Here is an 8,753-nt window from a genome sequence, read left to right as displayed (position 1 = left end):
AGGGAGGGGTTTGTTTGCCTAATCAGCCTGTGATCTGAGGGTTTGTTTTGCAAAGGAGCATGTGGGGCTGGTGTCCTTGGGTTCCCAAGCCTGAGGCAGTATTGCTGGGAAAAATGTAATTGGGGCCCATCCTTAATATGTATAAAGAGGACATAGAACTTTTTCTTTTTATAACCAAAGCTAGTCATGCAACAAAGCAAAAGTAAATCAGAAATAAGTATTTCATTTATGACTCAGTGCACTAAAAACCAACCAAACAACCCCAAATATAGTCCAGTTCAAACTTTGTTTTATATCTCCATGTTGTACTTGCTCTTCCTTTTCTCAAAATGACAGTTCTGGGATCTTGATGTCGACCTGTGGAAGAGTGATTCCCAGACAGAGCATCTGGCTCCTTGTATGAGACCTGAGGCAGTTGGTTGTGTTGGGGGCCATGGAGTTGCCTCTGGCTCTGACATGTGGTTGTGTGAGTTGCTTGATGGGGCTCAGTGGTGGCTCTGCCCTGCTGAATGCTGCCTTGTTTTGACTTTCCCATCTCAGTCAGTTTACACTTCTTAATTATTTTTGTAGTGACCATTCCCTTTAGGAGGTATTGCCCTTCCCTCCCAGCCTTTTCTATTCCTACAGCTGGGTGCAGTAAGAGCAATGCTGTAGACAGCAGACTCAGCCTGCTGAGGGGCCCAGCCTTTCCCAGTGCTATGTCTGATAGAATTACTTTGTTTTGCCTTCACTTTGCAACTTAAAGCACAATACTTATGGCTCCTTCTTGTCTGAGGAATTTTGAGAAACTACACACAGGAATAAGGATATGGATGTTGAAGGCATGAGGGTGGGGGGGGGGGGGCGGTTTGTACAAGTAATGCAAGGAGGATTCAAGGATTTGACTCCTGTAGAAGCTTTAATTGCCAGCAAGAAGAAAGCACTCGGTGTGCGCTGGGTGCCCTGACTTGTGCTGATCTGGTGTGGGAGTGGTACACAGCATTGTGCAGAACTGAGCCCCTCTAGCTTCAGGGCTGGATACTGCAGATACATCCACACTGGCACAGAATTAAACACAGGTCTTCCCTCTAGTAACCGACATACAACAGGTTTACGTGCTAATTAGATTCATGTCAATGATTTATCTTTCACTTATAGACAGGTCCTAGGTGCAAGAACAGGTCCAAAACCAGAAATTTTAATCCCCTTCCCCTTCCAGCCATTTTCCTAGATCAGGGCCATTAAAGCTGCAACTGTGCAAGGAGGGTATGTAACTCAATTACAGGCGAGAAGACTATACCCAGCTGCAACTGATGTGGAAATTGGGTATGGCTACTGCAAATCACTGTGGAATTATACAAGCTGGCATTGAACAAGCAGCAGGTCAAATTAGCCCTGCACTGAGCTGCATGCTGCTATGCTTACACAGCTACTGAGTTAACATGTCTAAATGCAGCACAGCTATCTCTACATATTGCTGCATTTTGCTTGTGGCTAAATCCAGTGGGGACCAAAGAATAGGAATTGCCTAAAATATCTGGTCTGCCTTTCTGCAAATTTAGCGTCTTCTCGCATCTCAAAGCCCAAGAGACTATTCTGAAGCAGGAGAAAGTCCTGGTTGTAATTAACCAGCCCTGGCTTGTGTCCCCGAGGCCACTTTTCTGCAGACTAGTTCCCTGGAGCTAGAGTGAAAGAGTGCTGCATTTGTGCTTTGAGATGGGGCACGCTGTGGTTGCAAATCCTGTATTTTTAATTGCTGGGGGCCATGCAGCACTGCCCCATGAATAGCACCATGGGACCCAGGAAGAGGCAAGAATTTCTTGGCCTGGGCTCAATTCCATGCAGTGAGGCTGGTACATGCAGAGAGTACAAAAAGATGTACAGGAGGCAGGTGGAGAAAGGTTAGGGATGCAGAAGAGAAAAAGGGTTTACAGGCAAAAGCACCTTTATAAAAACAAGTAAAGTACCAAAATAAAACAGTGTCATAGGTACTTTTAACAAGAAGGACATAAACTAAGATGTCAACCGTTTTCCCTGAGAGAATACCTATCTTTTCATAATGCATAGCCTTGATGTCTGTTTTTGGCAGTGCAGCAGAGATGTACTGAACATTTTTTAGAAATTATACCCAGAACTCTAAATGTTGGGTCTTCCAGTTAGGTGTAGACCAGCAGAGCCTGTTTGGTAGAAGTCACAACTAACATTAAGTCTGTTAATAGAAAAGCTTCTCTCCCTGCTGTAATTAGCACTGCGTTGTTTTCCCTTTTGTTCCTTTCTCAAAAATCAGTTATTTCAGAAGCAGTTATAAAGGTCAAAATATAAAAGAAGAGCTAATGGTCTTTCTGTGTGATTATAATTGCTGGCAAGTGGCTTAAAGCTTAGATACACAAAGACTTTTTCAGGCAGCTACTCTGGGGTGGGCTTTAAAAATGTATTTTGCAAAAGCTCACAGTTTCTTTGTCAAATGATTCATTTTCATACCATTTTTGACTGAGCAGAGAGAGACCCATCTTTAAGGGGCTGGATTGCCCACCTGGGGTCAGTGCTAAAGAATGGAACAGATTTTTTTATAATTATTTATAAGATGTCTGCTTTCATAATGCTGTTCCTTGAGTGTCAGACGACCTCAGGGGCCCTTGGCCACCCCCCTCCATGTGTTGGTCATCAGTAATGATTCATTCCTTGAAAAGCATGGAGCAACTCTTAAATCTGTGTATGTTCCCCTCCCTCCCCATGTTGTCCATCTTCTTTTGGTATGCTCCAAGCAAACTGCTAAGGACATGGAATTTAAGACTTGAGGTTATTAGGAGCACAGCATTTCTTCAGGTCTCCCTAGATATCATGTATATACTATCAGACTCAGATGCTGTTTTCAATGGAAACATAATTGGCAATATATTTGTAATGTTCCTTTTGATCCTACAGCCTCACCCTGCCAAAAGGCTCCTCAGAGGTGCACTCTGGGCATTGATATTGCCTCACTCACAGTCTAGTGACTGCTCCCTTCTGCCATAATTCTTATTCATAGTTTGGTAACTCTAGTGGCCCCAATCATTGTGCAAGGTGCTGCACAAATCCTTAGGGTTTATCTAGAAAACATTCTGCATTCCTAGTTTAAATGGCTTGGCTGATTGACTGATAGTGTAACAATATACTAGGCTGGACAGACCATTGATCCTCATTCCAGGACTCAAATGTTATTGTCTCTCTTTACATTTACTGTAAATGCTCCAGAAATGTTTGTGCTCTGGGGAAAGAAAAAAAAAGAAGAAGAAGAAGTGCAGTGTCTACCTTTCAAATATTTTGGGAACAACAATCTCAGCTAAAAATGTAATCTGAACTGCCAACCTAGCTGTATCTTCCAAGGACTGATAAGGTTTATAGTCTAAGACCACAGTGAAAGGTGCTCTTGCAAGACTACCTAAAGTAGTTTAAGCATCACCCCATCTTTTCATTAAAACACTGAATTTGAACAAGCAACTGCACCAGCACTCCTGTTTCACAGTGCCAGCAGAACCAGGTTCATTTGAAGAGTCTCTCTCCCCAGTAACTTCTTGACTTCCTGCAGCTATACTTGAAAGAGAACATCTCACTGTGGCTGGGATAGACAAGACAGGATCAGAAACAGCCATGAAATGACTGGTGGTTTTATCTTGGGTTTTGACCATGGCTCCTAAAACTGGTAAATAAGATGTTGGTTCCTAAAACTAGTAATTAAGCTGTTCCAAGAATCTAAAGCAGTTTCCCCGTAAGGGAGGGAAGAGCCGCTTGCTGAACATGTCCTGATGAATGGCACCTGCCTACACTAGCTGAATGAGGGTGGAATTTTTGGCATTTTGCCCACTGTCATGAAGTGATAGCAAATTAAACACTGTACGAATGTGTCGGACTCGTCTACATATGCCTTTGCAGCTAGAACTGTAAATACTTTAAACTGCAGTCTGCTCTCTACTGCTTGGAGTGGATAAATGCATTGCTTTGGTTATACCATTTTCCAGCTGATCTACAGAAAAACAGGGACAGGCAATCCCACCCAGGGGCTGACCTGTAACAGGGACTTGCTGAAACTTTTCCATCAAGTTCCCAACTTTTTCATTAAAGGTGTTTTGGCTGGTTGGTATTGTTTGAAGATCTCTCAAAACCTGTCTTTTTCACAGAGCAGAAAGGCTTGTTCACAGTTCTTGGCAAAGTCAGCACATTTTGTTAGCTTGTTGGAGAGTGCTTCTTATGGAGCTCCCCTCTCTGGGGATAGAGGTCAGTGTTGGAAGGGAATGGGTAGGCAAAGAGGATGAATGCTTGTCAAGGAAGACTGAAATTGACAGGAAAATGCATTCCTATCTGAAACCTGGAGATGATGTCACATTTGGTCAAGTCGGAAGTGCTTTTCCAATCAGGAGGCCTACTGATTGGAAAGGTCAGCAAGCCTGGAACAGGGCTGTCTGATTCAATGTCATGCCACAATCTGGCTTTACACAGAACTGAGGCTGTACACGCTATCTTCTCTCTTCTCTGGCTGCTCTGTGCTTTGGCTCCCTTCTGCAGAGCACTGTGGAGGAAGGCACATGGAGTTCCAGGTGGAAGCACCTTCACGGCACAGCAGCAGAAATTTGAAATAAATGCACCACTAGAGGGCATCTGCTCGTTCTCGCAGCTGGAATGGAATTTTGTTCACAACGGCAAAACGTCAGCACAGCATTTACAGCTAAAGGTATAAGGTCCTGGAGCTCAGATTTTTTTTTTCTTTAATGAACAGATCCTTGTGCTTTGTGTCCTCAAAAGAAGAGTACACTGAAATGCATTAATCAGCAAAGCTTTAGATGGTATATCAAGCTCTGCAGGTAACCACGGTATAAGGTTTAACAAAGATCATGAACAGAAATGGATGTTTGCTTAGTTTTCTGTGGGTTCAGAGAGAGCAAATGGGCTTTGAGAGAAATAGGGAGGAGCTAAGTTTGCCTACTGGCCATATGAGTACACTTGGAATTAATCTGTATAGAGATGCTGAAGGAAGTCAGGAGAATGTTCTCACTATCTAATACAGTGGCCTTTTTTTGCTATGCTCTAATTCTTCCTGAGAACTAAAGAATTACCTCATTTATAAATTTTCATTTAGGTGTGCTCACTTTATGGGTTTTGTTGATTGCCTTTGCTTTTCTAAGTACTGCATGTGGCTGTGGCTTCACCATGGTGCCCTTGGTTTTATGAGCCCTCAGGAACTAATGTGGTAGCTGCAGAGCAGTCTTTGAGCCACACTGCAGCAGGAAGACCTGCACACAACTGGCTGGAGGTTAGTTGGACACAGCCCACAACACATCAGTGTGGCTATTGATTCACCCGTGTTCAGTTGTTTTCCCTTGTGTGTAGACTTTCCCTCCTCCTCTGAAAGAAGTCCCAGCACAAGGTATCTCAGTCCTTCTCTTCAACACTGCCATCTCCAGAGAGGAGGAAAAGGATTTTATTTCAACTCTAAAATAAAACTCCAAAGGTCTCCACTTGACAGATCTGATTCCAGGTTAATGATAATCCTAACTGTCCTGTCCAGTCCTCTCCAGGCTTGCTTTCTGCAAGTAAGGGATGATAGTCCTGCACTAGTGCAGGCTAAGCCTCATCCCTTCCTCCACCCTTTCTGAGCAGAAATCCTCAGACATGCCATACTGTGCCAAATCCTTTACAGTGGTTTTGTGATGTGAGTTAGTATCTGCTGGAGATGCTGAGCTGAGATGTGAACTCGTTTCACAGCGGGCTCGACCTGAATTCCCTGAAGTGAGAGTCTCGTCCTTTTACTCACTGAGCTCCCTCTTTTTGTACTTAATCAAATCCTAAATCCTCTGAAGTGAAAAAATGCACATTTTGTTTTCAATGACTTGCTGAAGCTGAATGCTTCTCACAACCAGCAAGGCCTATGAAACTAGTATTTATTAAGGATGAGTGATTTCTCACACTTATTCTGTTTCTATCCAAGACTGCCGACTTGGTCCACCTGGGTTTCAGAACTGAGATATCACATTTCCCACATCTCATGCCTTCTCTATACTTGTCCTGCATTATTTATTAAGGCACTGAGTGCTCCTGGGGTTCGCTGTCAGGCAGGGTCAGACTCCTTTGGGCTCACCTCTGCTGCGGCAGTGTTGGAAGACTGCTGCACCAGCCAGTTTATTGAGCAGACTGGTCCTGCAGCTGGTGCTGTAGTAAAAGCTACTCAATGGAGAAACTCAGAGGAAACTGGGAATGAAAACAGAAGTGAGGACCTGGGGTCTGACTCCACAGGAAGAAAAGTGATAGATTAATTGGTGTCTCCCTCAGAGCTATTTTGGCTATCAATTCTTTCAGGGCAGGCAAGGCTGCAATATCCCTGCTGGCAGTAACACTCTTAATGACTGACTTGATCAAATCAGTGTCATCCATTTGGACCTTTCTTGCCAGGCTGGGCTTGTAAAAGAGTTTCAGCAACTCTTCCATAGAGAGGCTTACCAAACTGGCTCGGGGTGGGGGGGGGAAATGCTATTTAGTATTAAAGATCTGTTGCTATTTCTAAACTGCTAATTGGATGCCCCCTCTGAATCATACCAGATCAAACATATATGTGGTTAACTAAGGCTGTAATTTGGAAATTTCTTGCACTACTTTTTGCCCCAGTGAAAAAGAGTTGTAGTGGCATGGCCTGCATGGACACTTTGTTTTCCCTACAACTGTGATATTTCTGTAGCTTAGGAGGAACAGTGGCTGATTACAAGGGGAGAAAAGGGTAAACAGGCATTAGTGACTTGGGGAAAAAAGCTCTAGAAAAGATTACAGAGCTGTTAATTTTCATGGTTTCTTTATTTTCCAAGAGATAGGCAGTGTAGCCCAAATCTCCCTGAGCTGGTGAGGGGTGTGAGTGCTCCATTAAAGCTGGTGTTTGGACAAGACCATTCTACTCACCCAAACATGTAATGGCCTTTTTTGCTATGCTCTAGTTCTTCCTGAGAACTAAAGGCCATACTACACCAAAATACTGCTAGTGGCAAAAAAAGATGCATATATGTGGTTCATCTTTGGACTGCAGAAGAGGGGCAGACACTTACTAGATCTTGCAAGTCAGGTTTCATATTTTAAAATTCTGGGTCACTTCATTAATTAAAAAGTTATGTTTTTTAAAATTATTTCTAATCAAATGCACTGTGGCACTGGGAGCTGGATTATTTTTTGTCTGAAGCCTATATTGTCTATCAAAATGTGCTTCATGAAAACAGCTGGATCTCATGTTTGAGTCTTCATAACTGAACTGAATGTTTAGACTGTCTTTTTCCATCAAATGTGTGATTTAACAGTGCAGCAGTGGATAAATCTAGGACAGTTTCTGAATTGCAGATTTCTGTGCTAACTGTCTGCGAAGCAGGAAGAAAAAGAAATGACAGACTGCTGGCAGAAAAGTAAGCTTACTACAGTAAGCATACACTGCATTCCATTTGATGGACAGCAGTGTCTATTCTCATAGAAAAGGGCTGGGATTCATGTGGATTACTTTCTCATGAAATGTGCATAGAAATCCAAATATTCTCTTCTCAAACATGTTTGTTGCCATTCTGTTTTCTTCTAGTCACTTAATAATATTAGAAGCCGCAAACTGTGAAACCAAAGTTGCAGGAAAGGCTTTGTGTGTTTGCAAAAAAAGCCAATTAAGCCTATGCAGGTCCATCCTGCAGTCTTTCCTCCTGCAAAGCTTCCCGTGGCCCTGTGTGTGTCCGTGTGCATGGCCACGCACGTGGGTTCCTGTTTGCTACAAACAGCTCTGTCCCTTTTCTTCAGGATCTGTCAGAATGAGTGTCTGTACAATGTTCAGCTCTGCGCTTGACTGAAAGCTTGAGAAGTTAAAAGCTTTTAGAACAGTCTCAAAAAAAAAGAAAATCAACAACATGCACATATAACTAAAAACACATGAGAGATGAGAAAAAGAGAAATAATGCAGCATGAAGTAACACTTGGAACCTTTCTCTCTTTTTAGCAGTATCAGAGAGGCTCAGCAAGAAGGGGACCCCTGGAATCCACAGGGTCCCTCTCAGAAACACAGCAACAGCTGAACAGTGCATGAGAGTGAGGCTTCAGGGAAAAACTCCATGAAAAATAAAAGAAAGGGAAGGAAAAAAGGGGAAAAAAAACCCTGTTTTTTTTTAAAGCTTTGTACAGATGCAGTGACAATTTGATGAGTCCCTCTGCTTTTTTTGCTTTCATGCAAATTGATAGCCTGCTCTTGGGAAAGGTCTACAGTGGTTGTGAGCATCCTATTGTCTGCTTGAAGTTACAAGCTGGCTGAATAAGCTAAGAAAAGCAGCATTGTGGAAAAGTGAAAAGGTGTTTGACAATGTCAAGAATTCTGTGTTGCTGGTGGCACATGCACTCAGAACTAAGGCTCATAGGCAAATTCACAGCATTAAGTAAGATTTCAGTGGAACCAATGTAATGCCAGTGCCAAACACACAAAAAGATGCTAGGTTTTGCCTCACAGGGTCATGAGAGTATTATAATACTGCATGGCTTTTTCAGGCAGCGATGTGCTGTTTTGATTTGCGTTCTGTTTTTTTAACTGCTGTGGGTTGTGTTCTCACGGTTTGCCCTGCAACCACAGGGATACTTTTTGTATTCTTTAGATGAAAGCGGTTCCTTCAGCTTCTTCAAGAAGAAAATTGAGAGTGTGGCCTTTAAAAAAATGATCAAATGTGACAAGTGTTGCAGTAAAGTCACAAACAGTGAACCAATTTTTATTATGATGATTTGGCTTCTTATGGATAAGAACA

This window comes from Aphelocoma coerulescens, chromosome 2 (genome assembly GCF_041296385.1).
Source record: "Aphelocoma coerulescens isolate FSJ_1873_10779 chromosome 2, UR_Acoe_1.0, whole genome shotgun sequence".
NCBI lineage: Eukaryota > Metazoa > Chordata > Aves > Passeriformes > Corvidae > Aphelocoma > Aphelocoma coerulescens.
The sequence above is the reverse complement of the archived record's forward strand: the minus strand, read 5'-3'. Positions refer to the sequence as shown.